At 45.2% G+C, this 19,913-nt stretch overlaps 1 long non-coding RNA gene across 1 annotated transcript; it reads left to right on the top strand.

Annotated features, from left to right (window-relative positions):
* Positions 1-11,710: 11,710 nt before the first annotated feature.
* On the top strand, positions 11,711-12,676 carry LOC142786859 (uncharacterized). The gene is made up of 2 exons (XR_012889190.1): positions 11,711-12,164; positions 12,424-12,676. It is a non-coding gene; the product is annotated as an uncharacterized LOC142786859 (long non-coding RNA).
* The last annotated feature ends 7,237 nt before the right edge of the window (positions 12,677-19,913 follow it).

Here is a 19,913-nt window from a genome sequence, read left to right as displayed (position 1 = left end):
TTTTTGGACACGCATGGCAATCACGGAAAGAATGTTTGACAGACTTCTCAGCCAGGGTCAGCTGAAATACTTACTGACACACAAAGTCAGTCATGACTATGCCGAAAACTTCTTTGAATCAATACGTGGATGAGGCGGCCATAACAACAACCCAACAGCTTCGCAGTTTATGGCTGCATACAAGCGTCGGTTCCGACGGAAGTCCCGTCTTCAAGTTCTGGGCACTGCTCCGAAGATGTTCTCTCCGTATTGAATGCAACGACTCCTGCAGCCATGGTAGATCCAAGAAGCAATTTCACTGACATACGCAAGGCCCCAGTCGTGCAGCCCGATGACCACGACAATACGCATCGCATTGACTAGCCCGAAAGCTTTTCTGTTTTTGTCAGTTCCGTGATGCCATACATAGCAGGCTTCATTGTTCGAAAGGTCGAACTGCAACTACCTGTGAAGAGTGTATAGCAGTCATGCACTCAGATGAGCTGACACCTTTAATTAAATGCAAGAGGCGAGGTGGTCTTGTTTCACCGTCGCGAGATGTCATTAGACTCTGTAAAGAAGTCGAGGAATGAGGCAGCTACAGGCTGAATGTGATTCCATCACAACGGTGAAGTCAAGAGCAAAACACCTCATCCTGAAAGTTCTATGAGCTTCCTCCGAGAAAAACTGGTTCCATAAACTAGAGCAGCACGTCCTAGACTTTGATACGCTTGATAATAAGGTTTAAAGTTTGTGCAGGCAAATCGCCGAACAATACGTAAAAGTGAGGATACAACACATGACGAAGGAAAAAAAACCGAGAATCAGTGAAAAGTAAGGTGGGACCACTTTTTACAAGGGCAATAATTTTCAACCGCCAGTAGGGCACCTATGTTTTCGATGATGTGTTTTCTTTAGGCATCGCTATTTGATGCATATGCAATTTAATTGAGTTCTCTACATGCCACTTCGCTGCGTACAAGGCGCAATAAACATTTACAACCGGAATTACTTGTTTTCGTTGCTTTATATAAACACACGAGTCACTTCACCCGCATCGCGATGAAGCATAAATTTGCAGCGCTCGGCTCTTTTCTGCCAATGGCAACATGGCCGCAGCACGCTCGGCGCGGTTTCACTCTCTCCCGTAGCGGGGCATAGGCGGCTTCCACTCCAGCAAGTTTTTTGTATCCTCCTTGCGCACACCTCAAGTGACGGGTAGTTAGAGGTGTGGATGGATGGATGAATGGATGTGGCTGTACCCTTTAGATCGGGCGGCGGCTAACGCCACCTAGCCGTAATACTTAGTGAACTAACCATTACATTTATCTTTTTTTTCCTTTAAATAATGAAGTTGAGGATTCGTACTTCGCAGTGAAGGGTTTAATTTTCACTCGTGCCTTGACTTTAGCCACCAATCAGATAACCTTCTTCTAGTTAAGTCTACCCGCTTAAAGTCTATTTTGCCTTCGCTGTCCCTAAATCCCAGTGCTTTGAAAAACTCTGCGCCATCATCCTGAACTATAGGGTGAAGCCCTTTACAGAACATTATCAAGTGTTCGGCAGTTTCTTCTTCCTCTCCACACGCACTGCATACTGTGTCGACCCCTTCGTATTTGGCCCGATATGTCTTGGTTCGCAGTACTCCCGTCCTGGCCTCAAACAGTAGAGAACTACCCCGAGTATTATCATAGATCCTTTCCTTGGCAATTTCCTGCTTAAAAGTTCGATAGATCTCTAGTGCGGACTTCTTAATCATGCCCATTCTCCACATGTCAGTCTCCGTTTCCTTCACTTTTTTCTTAACCGATAGTTCTTTTTGGTTTGGCCACCTGCTGTTTTCTAAGTATTTACCAGTCAACTTCCTGGTTCGCTTCCTCCATTTTGTATCGACATTCTTCATGTACAAGTAGCTGAAAACCTTCCTAGCCCAACGCTCTTCCCCCATTTCTCTCAATCGCTTCTCAAATTTTATCTTGCTGCTAGCTTCCCTGCCCTCAAATGATGTCCATCCCATATCACCTTGTACTCCCTGATTTGGTGTATTCCCGTGAGCTCCTAAAGCAAGCCTACCTATTCCACGTTGCTTAATTTCTAATCTTGCTTGAACTTCTGATCTCATGCACAAGACCGCATTGCTGAACGTCAGCCCAGGAACCATGACCCCTTTCCATATTCCTCTCACAACATCATACCTATTGTAATTCCACAGTGCCCTATTTTTCATGACTGCTGCATTCCTGTTACCTTTAGTCGTCACGTATATTTCGTGTTCCCTCAGATACTCGGTCCCATTGCTTATCCATACGCCCAGATATTTGTATTTATCTGTTATCTCTAGCGTGACCTCCTGTATTCTAAGCTCACTACCTTCGTTGTCATTGAAAATCATGACTGCTGATTTTTCCTTACTCTATCTAAAATCTAACCTATCCCCCTCATTACCGCAGATGTCCATCAATCTCTGCAAATCTTTCTTGTTGTTGGCCATTAGCACTATATCATCTGCGTGCATTAATGCTGGTAGTGCCTGATCAATAAGTTTTCCTTGTTTGACTAAAGAGAGGTTGAAGCCCAGTCCACTTCCCTCTAATTTTGCCTCTAATCCTTGTAGGTACATCATGAATAATAAGGGTGACAGGGGGCACCCCTGCCTAAGCTCCCGTTTTACCTCTGCCGGCTTGGATACCTGTTTTTCCCACTTTATAACTACCTTGTTACCTTTATAGACACCATTTAAAATATTAGTGACTACATGTTGCACGCCTAGTGTGTCCAGTATTCCCCACAATTCCTCTTGAACCACGCTATCGTACGCTCCCTTGATATCCAAAAATGCTAGCCACAGGGGTCTGTGTTCTTTTTCTGCTATTTCGATGCACTGCGTCAGTGAGAACAGATTGTCTTCCAACCTCCTGTGTTTCCGAAACCCATTCTGCAGTTCCCCCAGCACCCCCTCATCCTCTATCCACGCCTGCAGTCTTTCCTTTATAATCTGCATCGCCAGCCTGTAGACCACTGATGTCACTGTTATAGGACGGTAGTTGTTTATGTCAGCTTTGTCCCCCTTTCCTTTATAGGTCATGCTCATCCTGCTAAGTTTCCATCCATCGGGAACTTCACCATCGATTATTATTGTACTCACCGCCTCTCTCAAAGCCTGCTTAGACTTCGGACCTAATGTTTTTATCAGCCTAATTGGAATGCCATCTGGGCCTGTTGATGTACTACTACGAACCCTTTTCTCAGCCCTTTCCCACTCTTGTTGTGAAAATGGAGCCATTGCACCACTTGATTCGTCTTTGTCTATTGTGGTGCATAAAGTACTTTGTTGAAATTTTTCTGTCACCCTTGTTCTTATATATTCAATAGCTTCGTCCCCTTCTAGCCTAGCACCTTGGGCTGTAGTTATAAAGTTCTGCTCTAGGCTCGTCTCATTTCTTAGGGAGTTTAGATGGTTCCAAAATTTCGCAGCTGCCTTTCTATCTTTTTTATGTACTTCTGCCAGCCACTGAGCTCCCTTCCTTCTAATCTTTTCATTGATCAGAAGGGATGCATCCCTTCTACAGCTTAGAAAGGTTGCCCATTTTCTTTCCACATCATCTGTCGGTTCACCCGCTGCTTAGCATGTCTGTGTTCCCTAGAGGCTTCCTGACGTTTTGCTATGGCTCTCTTGACTTCCTCATCCCACCAACTTTTGGGTTTGTGTCTTCTTTTCCGGGGTGACTTGCCACGCGTCTTAGCAAGCTCTAGCTCAAAGAGTCTAATTAGATTCGTGTATGTCAACACTGTCTTATTATCCTCCGTGATTACTTTCTCAATTTGTTTAGTGGCTATTTCAATTTGCCTTTCTGGATAAAAATTTTCCTGTAGTTGCTCATCTTGTCTCCTTCCCACTTCCACTGCTCTTCCAAAACTTAGCTTGATACGTTTGTGATCGCTACCCAGACTTCTGGAGCCACCATTATCTATGTGCATTTCCCTGAGCTTATCATACATACTATGTGACATCAGTGCATAATCTATCGTCGACTGAAGCCTTCCTACCTCCCATGTTATTTGCCCTTCACACTTCTCGGTACTGTTGCAAATGATCAAATGAAGCCTTTCACATATATCCATGATCATTTTGCCTGTCGGGTCGGTATACCTATCTATATCTTCTATGTGCGCATTCATGTCTCCTAGTATAATTATCTCGCACTCTCTTCCTAACTCCTGAATGTCCTTTGATATACACTCTACCATTGCCTGGTTTTCCTCTCTGGCCTTTGCTCCCGTCCACAAGTACACGAAACCAAGGAGTGTCATTTGACCTGCCACTTTATTTTTTAGCCATAAATGTTCCTTGCACTCCTGCTTGACCCTTTGCCAGTCTGTACTTTTATGAATGAATGCCCCAATACCACCCCCCTTTCTGCTGCCTTCTGTTCTATTACAATACTCCCACGCGTAGTCCGGATTGTTCGGAGGTTGTTCCATGTCCCTGAGATGTGTTTCTACAAAACCGTAAACCATCGGCCTCTCTTCCCTTAGCTGTTCTTCTATCTCTTCCCACTTCAGCCTGTTCCTACCACCCTGCATGTTAATATACCCTATGTCTGAATTGGCTCGGCGCTCGTGGCTACGTCTATTTATGCCCCGGACTCTACGTATCTTAGATATTGGTGCCACTTTGGAATCGTATCTGTCCATACCACCTGTCGAAGAGTCTCCCTGGTTGTTTTCCTCGTTACTAGCTATCCTGCACCCCGAAGGGCTCGCTTGCCCCCCAAAAAAGCTACTGCGCGTCCTGCAAGTCGCCAACCCACCTCATGACCTAGCCGCCCATCGAAGTGAATTCTGTCTCGTTGAAACCCCCCCCCCCCCACCTATGCACTTCTCTGTTTATTTCCACCACCTCAAAGCCTTTCTCTCGACTCATCCGCCATATCTCTTGGTTTGCGTTGACCACCGCTCTTTGCAGGTTGCTATCACGCACCGGTACCTCCGGTATCGTGCATATCACTACCTGCACCTTAGGAGAATTGGCGCGCATGTCATCGACGCCTTTCGCCAGTGTGGCTGCTAGTCCTGCTGCATCTTCATTTAGGACATCGTTTAAACCGCCTGAAATTATCACGAGGTTGCGTCTATCAGCTGTCGTTTTGAGCTTTGCGCTCGCTTGCTTCATGACTGCTTCCAGCTTGCGTCCTGGGAACGCCCCTACTGCAACCCTCTTGTCACCTCTTACCCTCTCTTTGATGGCTTCTGTGCATCGATTTAAATTTGAGTCCCCGGCGATTATCACATGCTGTGACTTTTCGGCTGGAGCGTTCTGCACCTGGGGGCTACTTGCACCTGTGACGCCGGCTCTTTTGTTCCCTTCCTGCCCCACCACTACCTCGCTGAAGCTGGGCCTTGCGACAGTTGAACCGGCTAAACCTGTTTTTTCCAAGCTTGCTTGCTTTTCCTTCTCCACCGTTCTGGTTGCCGGTTCCCTACTGTTCTCTCGGTAGGTCGCTTCTTTGTTCAGCTTCGCTCTCGGCGGCGGTGCGCCGACTTGTCGGCGCGCCGCCGCCGAGAGTTTTCGCCACGCCGCCGCCGCCGACGCGAACTAATCGGCGCGCCGCCGCCGCCACCGACGTTTTTCATCGGCGCAATCGGCGCGCCATTTATGCGCCAGTACTGACTTTTCACAGATTTGTCTTCTTTTTCATCTTGATTCATAGCTTCGTTTCACATTTTATGCAGCCAGTAAAAATCAGGCTTCTTAGTTATCTTCATCCAGCTTCAGAGACCGAGAGTACCACTATGAAAAGCGGCACAAGTTCGGTGGCCACTGCATGAAATGACATATTGGACAAATTGACAAAACATAAATGTAACAGTTACAGTAAAGCATAGACACTGCCATCTTAGGCTTAAAAGCAATTTTTGCTGTTTTTTGTGTCGTAATTAGCTGTGATTATGGTCATACAACGTTGAATGTAATGGCCCAGCATTTTGATGCGTGCGAGTTCACCATAGCACTATGGAAAACGGCATCATTATCAGTCCAAGATGGCAGCCTATAATTGTGCCCGAAACAGTTCGTATATATAGAAGAAATGAAGTGGTAGCAGTGCAGCACGGATGCAGCGTGTTAGATGAAGAACTACATAAATCCCCGAAGGATGAAATCGAAAGGAAGAAGTTTAATGAAGATTAAAAGCGTCGAAGCATAATACATGCTCGAACCTACTCAGGGTACATCAGCACCTGTCCGCGTTGTTAAAGTTGATAATTTTCGAGGATGACCACTTATATGCAGCGTCTGAACCTGCTTCAGAAAATATTCACCATCTGTTTTATTCTTTAACTTATCTATTTGTACCGGCCTTTGAAGACATTGGATATCCAGGATGAAGATGCCAAGGCAGTAAGATGGCAAGAGAGAGAAAGGAAGGCTGGGGGATTAACCATATCTTGACATGCGGTTTGCTGCCCAGCACTGGGGGTGGAGAAATAGGGGCAAGAAAGGGCGTGTAGAGAGACAGAAAACAAAACGCATGTGCACTCAGGAGTAAGATGGCAAACTTAACAGAGGATTCATTACATTCTGTACAGACATGGCGAGAGATCTCTTGCGAAAGAGCTCGGTGGCTCACTATAAAGTATGCGTTTTCACTAAATCAGGGAATATGTCCAGAATGCGCTGTTGAATCACGGGGAACACACACCATTTCTGACGGTGCCGCTCACACTCGCTCAAGTCAAGATCTTTGATTGGGGCGTGGCCACCACACTGCACCTGTGACACCAACAAACCACTGTGGCCGTCACGTCGAACGTATTGTGTTGTCGGAATGCCACCTCACTTCCCGGCTAAGATGGACGATACACGGCGGACAGCAGGCTGGCAGCCCTTCGGTGACTTGTTTGATGAACAAAGAACGCGGCCCTCCCCCGTCGGCCCAGGCGCCGCGCGTAACAACGGCTATCCAGTGGTGAGAAGCGGCGTAATAAGCTTGTCTGAGGCCACCAGTTTTAAAAATAACAAAACAAAATTTAAAAAAAACTTGCCAGTAGAGTCTTTACAAAAGACGGCTGGATTCATAAAAAATGCAGAGACCGAAATTTGAGCGACATGTCATATATGACATAGTCCAGCAAACTGGTTTTCATCACGTAACTTAAACGGACCTACTGGCACTGGGAGAGGTTAAGAATGATTGTCGCTGACAGATGTACTTCTGTTGCGAAGGTAATGCTCAAACTCAAGCAAATAAAACTTAACATTGTATTCAAGTCTTGATAAAAAGTAAGTCAAGTTAGAAAGCTCCTTAGGTGGCCAAATAATAATTTACTTCACCATACTTTATGAAGAAGTAATTTGCAAATAAATAATGCAATTGCTGTTTAATTGAGATTCAACGACGTGACCGCTATCAACGGTGTGTCGTCGCTAAAAAAACTGGAAAATTATATGTGGACACGATCGGGCGAATGCGGCGGAGAACGAATATGTCACGTAATAAAAGCGATGTGATGTTGCACATTTTCATCTTAACAACTCCGTGCCCTTTTGCTTGCTCGTGATGTATTCGAAGGAGCTAGCCAAGTGTCAGGTAGAAGTCAAGCAGAGTAGCCGGTGCTGATAAGAGCAACGTTTATATACACTATTTACACACTGAAGGTAGCGTAGTACTATATGTTGATGGTAGCATCATGGAAACTTGATGAGAGCTTCTGAGAGCTGGTTCAGAGCGTCTCGGTGCTCACGTTTTAAGCCGTGGTCTTCCTAAAATTCTCTGCAGGAGAAAACGATGGACAGTTTGCAAGTCTGCTAGGCAGCTTTTCTGTAAGGTTAGTTTTTCAACCAAGAACTCTCGTTCACAGACTGCTATTCTCGCTCATTTCGTTTTTGCCATTCCCTTTTGAGATCTTGTGCTTGCGTGCCTTCGCTGGAATTTGGAGTGGTGACATTTTGTTGTACTCGCGTGCTCAAAATGAGAAAGAAAAGCAATCTTTGAAAGAGAGTTTTTGGTTGGAAAACAAACCTTACAGGAAAGCCGCCTTGCAGATCACTGTAAACTGACAGACTGCATGTCCATTCAGTTCAGGGCAGTCGTCTTCACCTCTATTCGCCAAATGGGGGGGGGGGGAGGGGGTAGTGGCTGTAAGAGGGCGCCTAATTTCTGCAGCCCAACATGGAGCACAGGGCGCTGCGTATAAGGATAAAAAAACGAGAAAGGGAGAAAGAGAGAGAAAGTCAAACACTGCCTTCTTTTCAACCTAGGAAAGAGAGAGGATGCACGTTCAGTTCGTCACACGACGAGAGAGAAACACTACGTACGGCACAGTGCAATAATACGCACAACAAAGCACAGTGCAATAACATTGCATCGCACGTGCAGAATAGGGTCTGCAGCGCTAGGCAGGCTAGGGCTTGTGGGAATGGAAGACTTGCAAGCACCACAGAGTGTGGGAAACACACCTGACGACGGACCCCAAGATCTCGGCTAATTGTTCAGTGCGTCTCGTGGCACGTCGAACAAATCAAGCAGCCTCGATTTCCAACAGCTCTTCCTAGGCCGTCAGTCAGTCAGGCGTGTCCAAAGAGTTTTTGACGAGCGGAGCCAACAGTCCTAAAGAATTCGAAGTATGACTTTCGTGTTGTCGCCTCTTTTGGCGCACCTCGAGAGCGTTGACCCTGAACAAATCAGGGTAGGCTTAGCTGCAATCGTCCTTCGCGTCCAAGGGGCGCCAAGCCAAAGAGGTCGATCTTAACATATTCTACAGACACACGCACACAAGCACGCACAGTTTCACTCCGAGAGGGATTTGGTAGTGGTCATAATAACGAACGTAACGTTTACTGCTATAAAAAGGCGTGCAGTGTATGCCATAGCTTCTTTTCTTAGAAACTCTTGGAATTCTAGTATATTTTCATTATATAGCTGAAGTATGAGGCGGTTGTTAGTCGCCTATATTTAGGTTGAAGTACTACAAATATTTATTCGCCGCGCATGATTTCTGGAAATGATACTTCTGAATGATGCGCCAAGAAAAAAGAAATCGCTCCAACATTTTTTTATAAACTAAACTCGCACGTGGGAGTACTTGTTCTCTGTCTGCGCTTTGCCATGGTTAATGAGTGTTAAGCCCCGCTGCCGCTTCTATAGAATGATGTACAATAAGCCGTATCAACGCTGGGACAGGATTTCCTGCAGACTACCAAGCATTCGATCACCAGACATTTTCCCTCCGGCATATTTTGATTAAAAGAAGCGACATATTTTTGCTGAAAACCCGGTTTATGCACTGGGGCCCGGTGCACAGATGTTGCACACTACAACTCTTGACCATCGCGAACAGGAAGATGGCAAGTAAAAGCCTTTATGCTATTGTCTGTACGGCCGGTGTAACGAAACCCTCTAGTCTTGAGGTTGGTGGGTTAAACCATGCACTTTGCTCATTGCTATTTTTCATCATGGCGTTTGTATATTCACTGAGTGGTGCTATGTGGAGCACGCGGCAGTAGTGCCGATGTGCTTTTTGGTGCTGGTACTAAAAGAAAGCTAGCTAGCTTGTATCTCTTCTTCAATGAGTCCTTCAATTAAACCTATTCTAGGGGGCTGCATGGAGGACTATACGCATGACGCAGTTGGAAAAGTAAAGCACGTTGTAAAAGACCACTTCTGCTAATTGAAGGACTTGTAGACCATCAGCATCTAGACTGTGGTGTTCTGCAGAAAGATGTTGAGCCAATGACGCGCCGCATTAGGTTCTAAATTTAACCTTGATGTGTCCAGAGCGCATTTGCTAGCAGCCTGCCCTGTGTACCGAATGTAAGTTTTTTTTTCAAAAATGCTTTTTTTGTTTTTAGTCAGCTAGATAATTTTAAATTGGCGTTCTACTGATCTCAGTCCTCGCATGTGTTTATATTAAGGTGGTTGGTTGTGGTGGTTCCTAGCATTAAGTGCAATCCTAGCATTAAGTACAAGCTGAGAGGACGCGAGAAACATCTAAACAGTATATACAGGCTCTCTAAGTACTTATTCAAATTATTTCCGCGCAAGTATTGGCTTTGGTCATCGAGGAATTCGAATACTTTTAGAGTGCACCACGTGGATCTCTTGTGACACTGTGAAGGAATATTGACGTGTAAAGCACCTGGTTAATTACATCCGAAGAATAATAAATTGATAGAGAACAACGAGCAAAGAAGCCGCGAAAATAAAAAAAAGGTATGTTTCGCGGCGGATGAGTTGCAAATATAAACCAACGCATGATTACTGGTTAATTAAACATGGTCTCTCAAATACTATTCAGTTAGTTCATAACTGTGGCTTTGGTATGCAATATTTTTTTTCATGGATTATTTGCTTTTGTCGCACAGGTTGGTATCACTTCCCGGTAAGCGGAGCGCTGCACGTGGTTTAAATGCACCTGGGTAGAGTTCGCATTTTTTGTTGACTAAAGCTATAATAATGTGGCAGTCGAAACGCCGAAAATCGAAATGACGAACTATTGGAATGCCGAAAGTTAGTACACCGAAAAATCAGGAAGCCGATTAAGCAAGATACCGAAAGTGTAAAATGTCAATGGCGCTGTTCTTTCTTCTCTTCTGCTCTTCCTGCTTCACGATATGTTTTTTGCGCCTCAGTCTTCTGCACCAAGTCAAAAAATAAAAACACCTAACTACCGAAACGCCGAAATATCAAAATGTCTGCGCCACCTAGCTAAACTGGAAGATGAGGTACCTACCTAAATTAGAGGTTACGCCAGCACACTCTTTCACCCTCATTTCCAGTTGTCCCTTTACATTTATCCCAAGCCTTCATACAAATAGCAAACTATATATTTTCCACCTCCAATCGCACATCAGAGTGATTTCTTGCTTATCGCAAACAGCTTGTGTGCAAGTCGTTGTCGAAAAATTGAAACGTCGTCATTGTCCGGGTGGCCCAGAGCAGAATCAAGCGATTTTGCAAACAGAACGCAAACAGAGCATTTTGGCAAGATTTCTGGATGCTTGTATGACAGAAAAATAGCAACCATATTGTTCAGATTTTAGCACCTGGAACAAACGATTTTGCTTAACATGAAAACCAAATTCACCATTCAAACGAGCAAGGTTATAGTAAATTTCGCAAACAACACTCAGACTACACCCTGCGAAATACGGAAAGATCCCACGTACGGTATAGGTTGGCAAAATAAATGGAACTCACTCAGACTAACTCAATAATCATATATAAAAATATTTTGCTTTGAACTGACTCGGACTAAAAATGAGCGATATTTGACGTGGTCCGGCTCATACAATAAACGTCGAAGGAGCACCATTAAAAAACACATGTGAAAGAATTGCAATTGCCAAGCAACCTATATATATATATATATATATATATATATCTCATCATTTATTTTACCCTTAAGGGCCTCTCTCGGGGCATTACATAAGGGGGGGGAACAATCCAAGTACAAATTTCAATGAAAATGCAGTTCATTGTTACAGTTCTTGAATTATTAAAACATACAGGTAGCAACAAAAAACAAAAAGAAAACAGAGCATGTCAAACGAAATATTCAACAGTCAATTCGCGGTCCAAAATATACAGACGGCAGAGAACAAACAACGAAGAAAGACAAACAGCGATTAAGAGTCAAGGGTAGCTAGTAATAAATCTCTAAATTTAAAAGCAACTTTTTCGCTGACAATAGCATCCGTCAAACCGTTCCACTCATCGATAGCCATAGGAAGAAATGATTTATTAAAAGCGTTAGTAGAACCAAACAGACGTTGGATACTCAGGGAATTAAATAGGCGACGAGATGTTCGGACAGGCGGAAGTAAAAGTGAGCCATGTAGGTGAGGAAAGCTGTAGTAAAGTTTGTGAAAGAGACAGAGACGTGAAATTTTGCGTCGAGCTGACAAAACAGGGACACCGAGGGATGATTTGATTTGACTGATGCTTGCTCGTTTGTCGTAATTTGCGGAGATGAATCTGGCGGCGCGATTTTGGACGGATTCAAGAATGTTAATTAGGTATATCTGATGAGGGCTCCAAATTGCAGATGCGTATTCCATTTTAGTACGAACAAAAGTTTCAAAGGCCAATTTGCGAAGGCTTGCAGGTGATAATGACAATGATCTCCTAAGATAGCCAAGAGTTTTTGAGGCATCGGCAGCTAGTTTGGTAATATGCTCGGTCCAGGTTAGTCTGCTTGCCCCGCCGCGGTGGTCTAGTGGCTAAGGTACTCGGCTGCTGACCCGCAGGTCGCGGGTTCAAATCCCGACTGCGGCGGCTGCATTTCCGATGGAGGCGGAAATGTTGTAGGCCCGTGTGCTCAGATTTGGGTGCACGTTAAAGAACCCCAGGTGGTCAAAATTTCCGGAGCCCTCCACTACGGCGTCTCTCATAATCATATGGTGGTTTTGGGACGTTAAACTCCACATATCAATCAATCAATCAGGTTAGTCTGCTTGTAATTACAACGCCCAGGTATCGGTAAGAATCCACTTGGGATAACACTGTTGAGTTTAATGAATACGGGTGGATGACGTTAGTGTGTTTTCGTGAGACAGGCATGAACTTACATTTGGAAGTATTCGGCCTCATCATCCACTGGGCGCACCAGTTATCAATGATGTGTAAATCTTGCTGTAGTATTAGCTGATCTTCGGGAGTTGATATACGACGGTAGATGACGCAATCGTCAGCAAAAAGCCGAACCGTTGATGAAATGCCGGAAGGAAGGTCATTTACGTAGATTAAAAAGAGGAGCGGGCCGAGAACCGAGCCCCGAGGGACGCCAGAGATTACTGGAGTAGTATCAGAATGGGCACCACCGATAACAGTGAATTGCGACCGGTGGGTTAGGAAGCACTTAATCCATGATAAGGTCAGGGGATCGAGGGAAAGTGAAGAAAGTTTGTTGATTAGTCGTTGGTGGGGGACGAGATTGAAGGCTTTTGAAAAGTCGACAAAAATAACATCAGTCTGAAATGACGAATCAAGGTTGAGATGAAGATCAGTCGTAAATTCAAAAAGTTGAGTTTCGCATGAGAGCCCTGAACGAAAACCATGCTGCTTATGAAAAAAGAAAGAGTGATCATCGAGGTGACGAGCAACATGTGAATATATTATGTGTTCCATAAGTTTGCAAGCGATGCACGTTAGCGAAATGGAGCGATAATTAGATGGGTTTAATTAAATGGGTATAAATATATATATATATATATATATATATATATATATATATATATATATATATATATATCTTTCAACATACAAAAACAAGTTATTTCCCGTGCCTATACATATTAATATTAACCTAACATAGAAACCTAACATAACATGCAATTTCCGAAACAGGCGCAAGCGCGCTGATAGCACTATATACAATGAGTACCACATGAATTGGCTGCTGTAAATACCTGTGCTATATTGAAATTTGGTGATACTATGCTGATCAATACATTCGCCTACCCTTGTAATTTGGTAATTGTGCGGAATGGTGTAATATAAAATTTTTGCAGCATAAAATCTGAGAACCATGACTTGACAGGGTCGCGTTCTTTAAAAAGTCTGTTACCTGTCCCGAGTTTCGAATCAGGTGAGGTGCATTCATGGTTCATCATTCATCAAGTCTTCCTGCAAAACACTGCAAGAAAAACTTGTCTTCATTGTATGCTCTGGTGTTAGTGCACATGTATGTGTCATCCTATATAAGCTGAGTCTTTCGACAATACCTTATCAATTGCAATACAGCGCCAGTGTTTGCGTCTTTTTAGGTGGGCATGATTGTGTTGTATTGTATGCTGCTTCCTCAAAAATAAAATAATGACTAGGTCGTTACCTACCTGGTGCAAAAAAAAAACAAGATGCAACATTTTTTTCGTCAGTACTCCTCTCTCCACCCCCCCCCCCCCCACACACACACACACGCACACGAGAGCTATAAGCATTCAAGAAGGAAGAGGGGCTGCTTACGTTGCGCACCTGTCACTCCTTCTCTAAATGCCTCGGTGTGAGGGGGTTTGTCGGAGCAGCGAGGATATAATTTACGACTGGAATCAAATGTGAACTTAGAAGTATGGATGCTTGGGCTAGTTGGTATGGCATGACGATAGTTATAGCGCGAGAACAAAACTCGTGTCTTTTGTGTCCTTCTTGTCTCTGTGTCATCGTTTTGTTCTCGCGCTATAACTATCGTCAAAGGTGAACATTCGATATAAGTCTGCCTGTTTTGGATAGAAACTGAAGGAATGAGAACTCGAGTGAGTGAGTGAGTAAAAACTTTATTGAACATGTCCGGCGTCATTGAGCGGGGTGGGGCTACAAGCACCCCGGCCTAGGTGACGGCCTCGAGTCCTTGGACCCGGGCGGCATCCTGGGCTTGCCGGACGGCCCACAGTTGATCGGCAAGGTCGTGGCTGAGCAGAGCCGCCTCCCATCGCGCCTCGCGGTTCGAGACTGCCATGTCTACCGGGTTCGTAGGGGACTGCTGCGCGTTACCGGTACACTTCCACAGCATGTGCTGCAGCGTCGCTCTGGCTCCGCACGCCTTACACGCGTCGGACGTATAAATGCCTGGGTAGCAGAGGCGAAGGATCACCGGATTCGGGTACGTGTGTGTCTGTAGTTGTCTCCAGGCAACCTGCTGTTTCTTGTTTAGTTTGGCGTGGGGTGGTGGATATTTGCATCTGTTCAGTCTGTAGTGTTGCGTGATATGTCTCTGAAAGTGGTCATGCGATCCCCCCACGTCCATTCCCGCATCGCTATCGAAGTGTGCGAGACATCGGGACTGTCAGCAGGCGTCGCAGCTCGGCGTGTAAGTCCTCGAGCCGCGGCGTGGGCAGTCGCGTTGCCCGCAAGCGGAGGGTCCGTGTGGGCGGGGGTCCATACGAGGAAACTCGTTTTTGCGGCAGATGTTGCGTTCGTGAATTTGGAGAATGCGGGCCGCTTCGCGGGAGATCCGGCCGCAGGCGTAGTTGCGTATCGCCGCCTGCGAGTCGCCTATTATCACCTCGGCGTCCGTGGTGGCTATCGCGAGGGCTATGGCAGCTTCTTCGGCCGCTTCCGTCTCTTCCGTGCCTATCGTCGCACTCGTGACGCAAGTTCCTACATGATCCGTGATCGCGACCGCGAAGCCGCGGTGGCAGTCGTAACGGGCCGCGTCCACGTAAACTGAGACTCGAACCAATATATATTTAAGGAAAAGAAAACCCCGATGTTTCGAAGCTGGTCCGGCTTCTTCCTCAGGAGTGAGAGATTGGCTTAAAAACGTCGCTTCTTTTAAATATGTTCTGGTTGGAGGTTTCTCGTTACTTCAATGTACGACTAGAAGTGGGGATGGTCTTAAAGAAAAGGGTTGCCCCACTGGCTTTCGCAATAATCCATTAGGCAAAGTATCTTCTTTTTTCATCTTGCTGTGTAATCTCCTTGCCTTCTCATGACTCTCGGCTAAGCTTCGTTTTGTGCTCGGCAGCTCAGGGTGAGGTGACTTTCCACGAACCTTAGCCCCGTGTACATGGACGTGACGGAGGCGGGCTGAGTTGAGTGACGGGTTCAGCTTACCTCGACGCGCCCGAGTTTATATGAACTCGCACGGACGAATTGAGGTGAGCGGTGATCGCAGCGACGCTTTGCGTCAAGGCGAGCCGAAAGCCCGTCTTCCGGTACCGGTTTCCGCTCCTCCAAGCCTGCGCTCTCGCCGATGTGGGTTGCGGTTGTTTACGCAGTTGTCGCTCCGCCACCGCGATGGCTGTCTTGGTATTTTTTTTCAGTTTGCACCAGCTGTACTTTATGGTTGTGTTGGTGTCTTGGCTAACACTGCACAACGCGATGGCAGCAGTGGTTCTGTTGCGGCACAGCGCTCGCCGCAGGCGTATCCGCAGCCTGACGCACTGTCCCCTGTTCACCCCTGGCTGGTCTCTCCAGGAATTCGCCGTACCGAATATAAATAATATTTTCTCGCGTAAAACAAAGATTCGTATTAAACCTACAGAAATAAATATCGTTTCTGCACCCTTTGAAATGATCCAAAGTGTATATTTTTTATATGGAGCGCCACACAGACCGATAAGTGCCTGAACATGAACAATATTGCAAATTTTTCAAAGTTCATGTGCCAGCGCTTCCAAACTACTGTCTTCGCGACTCGTGTTTTTCCCCCACTTACCGTCAACAATGCAAGCAAGCTATGCAGCTGCGTTGTCTCTGGAAAAGTTGAAAAGCTGTAAAAATTTCTGACTTTGGTCAAGAACACTGCATTGCTTCCCCGCAAAGCACATTAACATACATTAGTGGTGAATGCGTTTTAACTGGGAAATGCGGTTCTTTTCCTACCGACTAGAATCGTTTTACCGTGCTGCGTATAATATTTCAATTTTTCGAAGTTTCGTCGCAACCTAACTGCCACCATATTTAAGACATTAAAATTTTCTTTAGAAAATTGGTTCCAAAAATGAATAGTGTAGTAAAGTGACCAACCATTACTTTTTAGAGTGTAATCGTAGATGGTCTAGCGTACTGTCTGGGATATTTGGCGTGGAACGACCCTTATCTCCTCCAAAACCCGAACACTAAACCCGAAAAAACGTTCGAAATGCCTAAGTCCATTCAGGGATTCATGAAACACGTATTAAAAAGAGCGAAACCAACCCTGGACTACGCTTTTCCTCTGGTGGACATTACATGTATTGGTAAAGGCACTTAATTTTTGTGATAAAGTCAATTTACACCACTTGCAAAAAAAAACCAAAACAAAACATACAAAGAATAAAATACCCGAAAGTATTTGCCTTTTCATAGTCGAACCTGGCTGTGAAGAACGCAAAATAAATGCAAGCGGAGTTGGAATGCTGCGCATTAGTAGACAATTCTGTGAATTTACGCAAATGTATTCTGATGGCGAGGTGACCAGAAACTTTATTAAAGCGTTCATGTGCACGTATTTGAGATTTCTGGCACACAAGCCGATTTCCTGCTACGGGCAGAGCAAAATAGCCGGTCGTGAGAACGATAACCAACAAGCTCTCGTAGGACGTGCCAAGCAAGATTTAAAGGTAAAAGTGATCTGCATTTACCGCATAACAGAACGATGTCCTCCGCGCGTACCGCGCGTACCGGCCGACAGAGAAAGAGCAACGTCGGAGTGATGGGGACAGGGCAAGCGGAGACGGCGACGGGCGGGAGAGGTCACGAGCCGTCAACTCAGCGCGACCAGTTATACATGCCCTTTCTGAGCGCGGCGAGTTCGGTGAACCTACCCCCTGTCTCCGGGTCGACGGGACTCGCCGTGACGACTCTCCGCCCGGACGCGTCCGCTTATACATGGGGAGGGCGAGTCCAGAAAACCTGTTTATTTCGACTCAACGCGCCTTCGTCGGGTCAATGTAAACGGGCCTCTTACCTACTTTCCAAACCAGTTACTGCATGCAAGCTTCCCCTGAATTGATGAATGTGTGGTTGAAAAAAAGGAAAAAAAGACGCTATCTTTCCTTGCGAGACCACGGCTCAGTCGCTTGAAGGGAAAGGGGAGAGTGGAGAAAAGAGTTTAGAAGTAGGTAGGAGAAGAAGGTTTGGAAGAACGTGACGGCCATGGCTGCTAGAGCAGAAAGAGAATAGGGGCCGTGGGCAGGGCAGTCTGAGTCGTACAACTTGGAAATGTGGAGCTGCAACCATGTACGCAGATACCTATGGTCATTCCCATGAGAAAAAAATGTTCTGAATCACCTTTTTTGGGCAAGAATACAAAAAAAAACTAGCTAAACGAGAAAACTAAAATAAATAAAGAAATAACCGATAATCTAACCACCAGTTGTCACCACAGCTGCGAAAGGAAAGAAGGAAAAACTAATACGTGACCTTGGCACCAGCGGCTAAACAGAGGCATCTATTCGCATAACACTGTGTATAAGAAAAGACACGGGAAACACGACACCAATGGCGCCGAAACGACGCCGCGTGTCGACCAAACTTGAGCTCTGGAAACAGCGAACGGAGTGCAATGGCAGAACGCTGCGAGACTACTCGCAACATGTTCGCGCCATGCATACCAGTCCCGACGGCACCGTGTACAGCTCATTGCGTTATTTTGTAGTCTTCCTGCCTTCCTTGCAGTGCACAAAGAGCGCGAAAGATTGGGTACGAGGAACTTGAACATGGAAAACGACTTTGCCATAAAGCCTTTTTCAGTGTGTACTGGAAACGCAACGACGGGTGACGGACGACAGGAAGTTCTTACGCGCTTCAAAAATGACTCTGAATGTAATCGTTTTTGAATCGGAATGAAAAAAAAATCTTCAAAAACTTGGGCGTTGCTATGTCGGTACAACAAAACTGCAGGCCTGTTGGAAAAAGATGGCAGCAATATCTCATAAAGAGTCTCGAGAATTAAAAGCCTCTCTGATTGCCGAGAAGTAACAGAATTCTTCAACCATGTTACAGCTTGAGTAAATTTATTTCCGCGTGTGATGAAGGATCACGTACGGCATGAACGATGCGTTTCTGCCTCCTTCCTTCTTGAAATATAACCGCGACAATTTTCATGGTACCCTAAAAAACGCCGCCGCTGTTTAAATGGTAGTAAATGACATGACAAAAGCCCATGGTCTGTGCCATCGCTACATTTTAACAAAACTTGAAATCCAGCCAGATGGCGCATTGCTATCGGGAAATTTTGAGCGCAAAGTAATGGTTCCGCACGACGTTCACAAGCGTCCGTCCTGTCTCTCTCGTTCTTGTTACCGTCTTGTTTGGCGCTCACAACTTTCCCAATCGCCACAATTATTCAAGAAAAAAACTGAAGTGGCATCTGAGGGCACAAGCAGTTGAACGCAATAGAAAAACAGAACGGGTGCTCGATTGCTCGCGAATCGTGCTGCTTTCTCGTCCTTGAAGCCACATTAATAATGAAACCGGAGCTTAGCACTCATACTCCGTTGATTAGGTACATAATCATAGATCAAGCTCATTGTGGATTCCGATGTCACGTGATAAATGTGACCTGCAGTGCCACATGTGTCACAACATGCTGCAGAACGCAATTCCATGCCTTCGTACCGTCATGCTCATTTAACACGAACGTTTGTAGATTGGACTACAGAAACAACATTAATGACCGAGAATTATTTAATTCTTCCGTTCGTTAGTAACTTCCTTCGTTATGCATTCTTATGTTCTCTGGGAGCAGGTCACGTGAGTTTTGTAGCATGAATTAACATAAATTGCTGTTTCTATTTTACCACAGTCACCGAATGGTGTACTCTATAAACACATCACCTGCATTAAACTTCGTGCCAGCACAATGTATACAATCCTCAATTACGTCGCAAAAAAATACGGGTTTCACGCAAAGAATTTCCTAATGCTTCGTTAGATATTCAACCGTTAAATTTAAAAATAGCACCACCGTGAACGGATTAACTCCGTTACCAAATTTCACTGCAAAAAGCGCTCGAATAACTGCACCTTGCAGGTATGCAATATACATTGCTTGAAGTTTTAGATGTGTGGTGACATCATTAGTTCAGGTTGCATTGTTTTTGTAGAATTAGCTTTTCAGTCACGTTTACTATGCTTTTTAATGTTAATATTTCACCTCATCAGTCATTTAGTGATGGCCATTTCATTTCCACATTTTTATTGAGAGTTATGAATAGTTGATATCCAAGCAATTTTTTAAGATACAAGACTGGTTTTTATGAAAGGACCAACCCTAGAACGAGTTCCGGGGAGGGGGGTTATATGAACAGTCTTATAATTTGAAAAATGAAATTTTCGGCTTTACAAGCCGGAACGTCAATACGACAACAAGGCACGCCATCGTGGGAGGTTTTAAATATTCGGAACCATAGGTCGGCAAAATAAATGGAGCCCACATAGACTCACTCAGTAAATGTTCTATTATCTTAGGCTCGATATAGGGTCCAGCCTATTGCCGGAACTTCGGTCACA

Source organism: Rhipicephalus microplus, unplaced genomic scaffold (assembly GCF_043290135.1).
Source record: "Rhipicephalus microplus isolate Deutch F79 unplaced genomic scaffold, USDA_Rmic scaffold_34, whole genome shotgun sequence".
Classification (NCBI taxonomy): domain Eukaryota; kingdom Metazoa; phylum Arthropoda; class Arachnida; order Ixodida; family Ixodidae; genus Rhipicephalus; species Rhipicephalus microplus.
The sequence above is the reverse complement of the archived record's forward strand: the minus strand, read 5'-3'. Positions and strand labels throughout refer to the sequence as shown.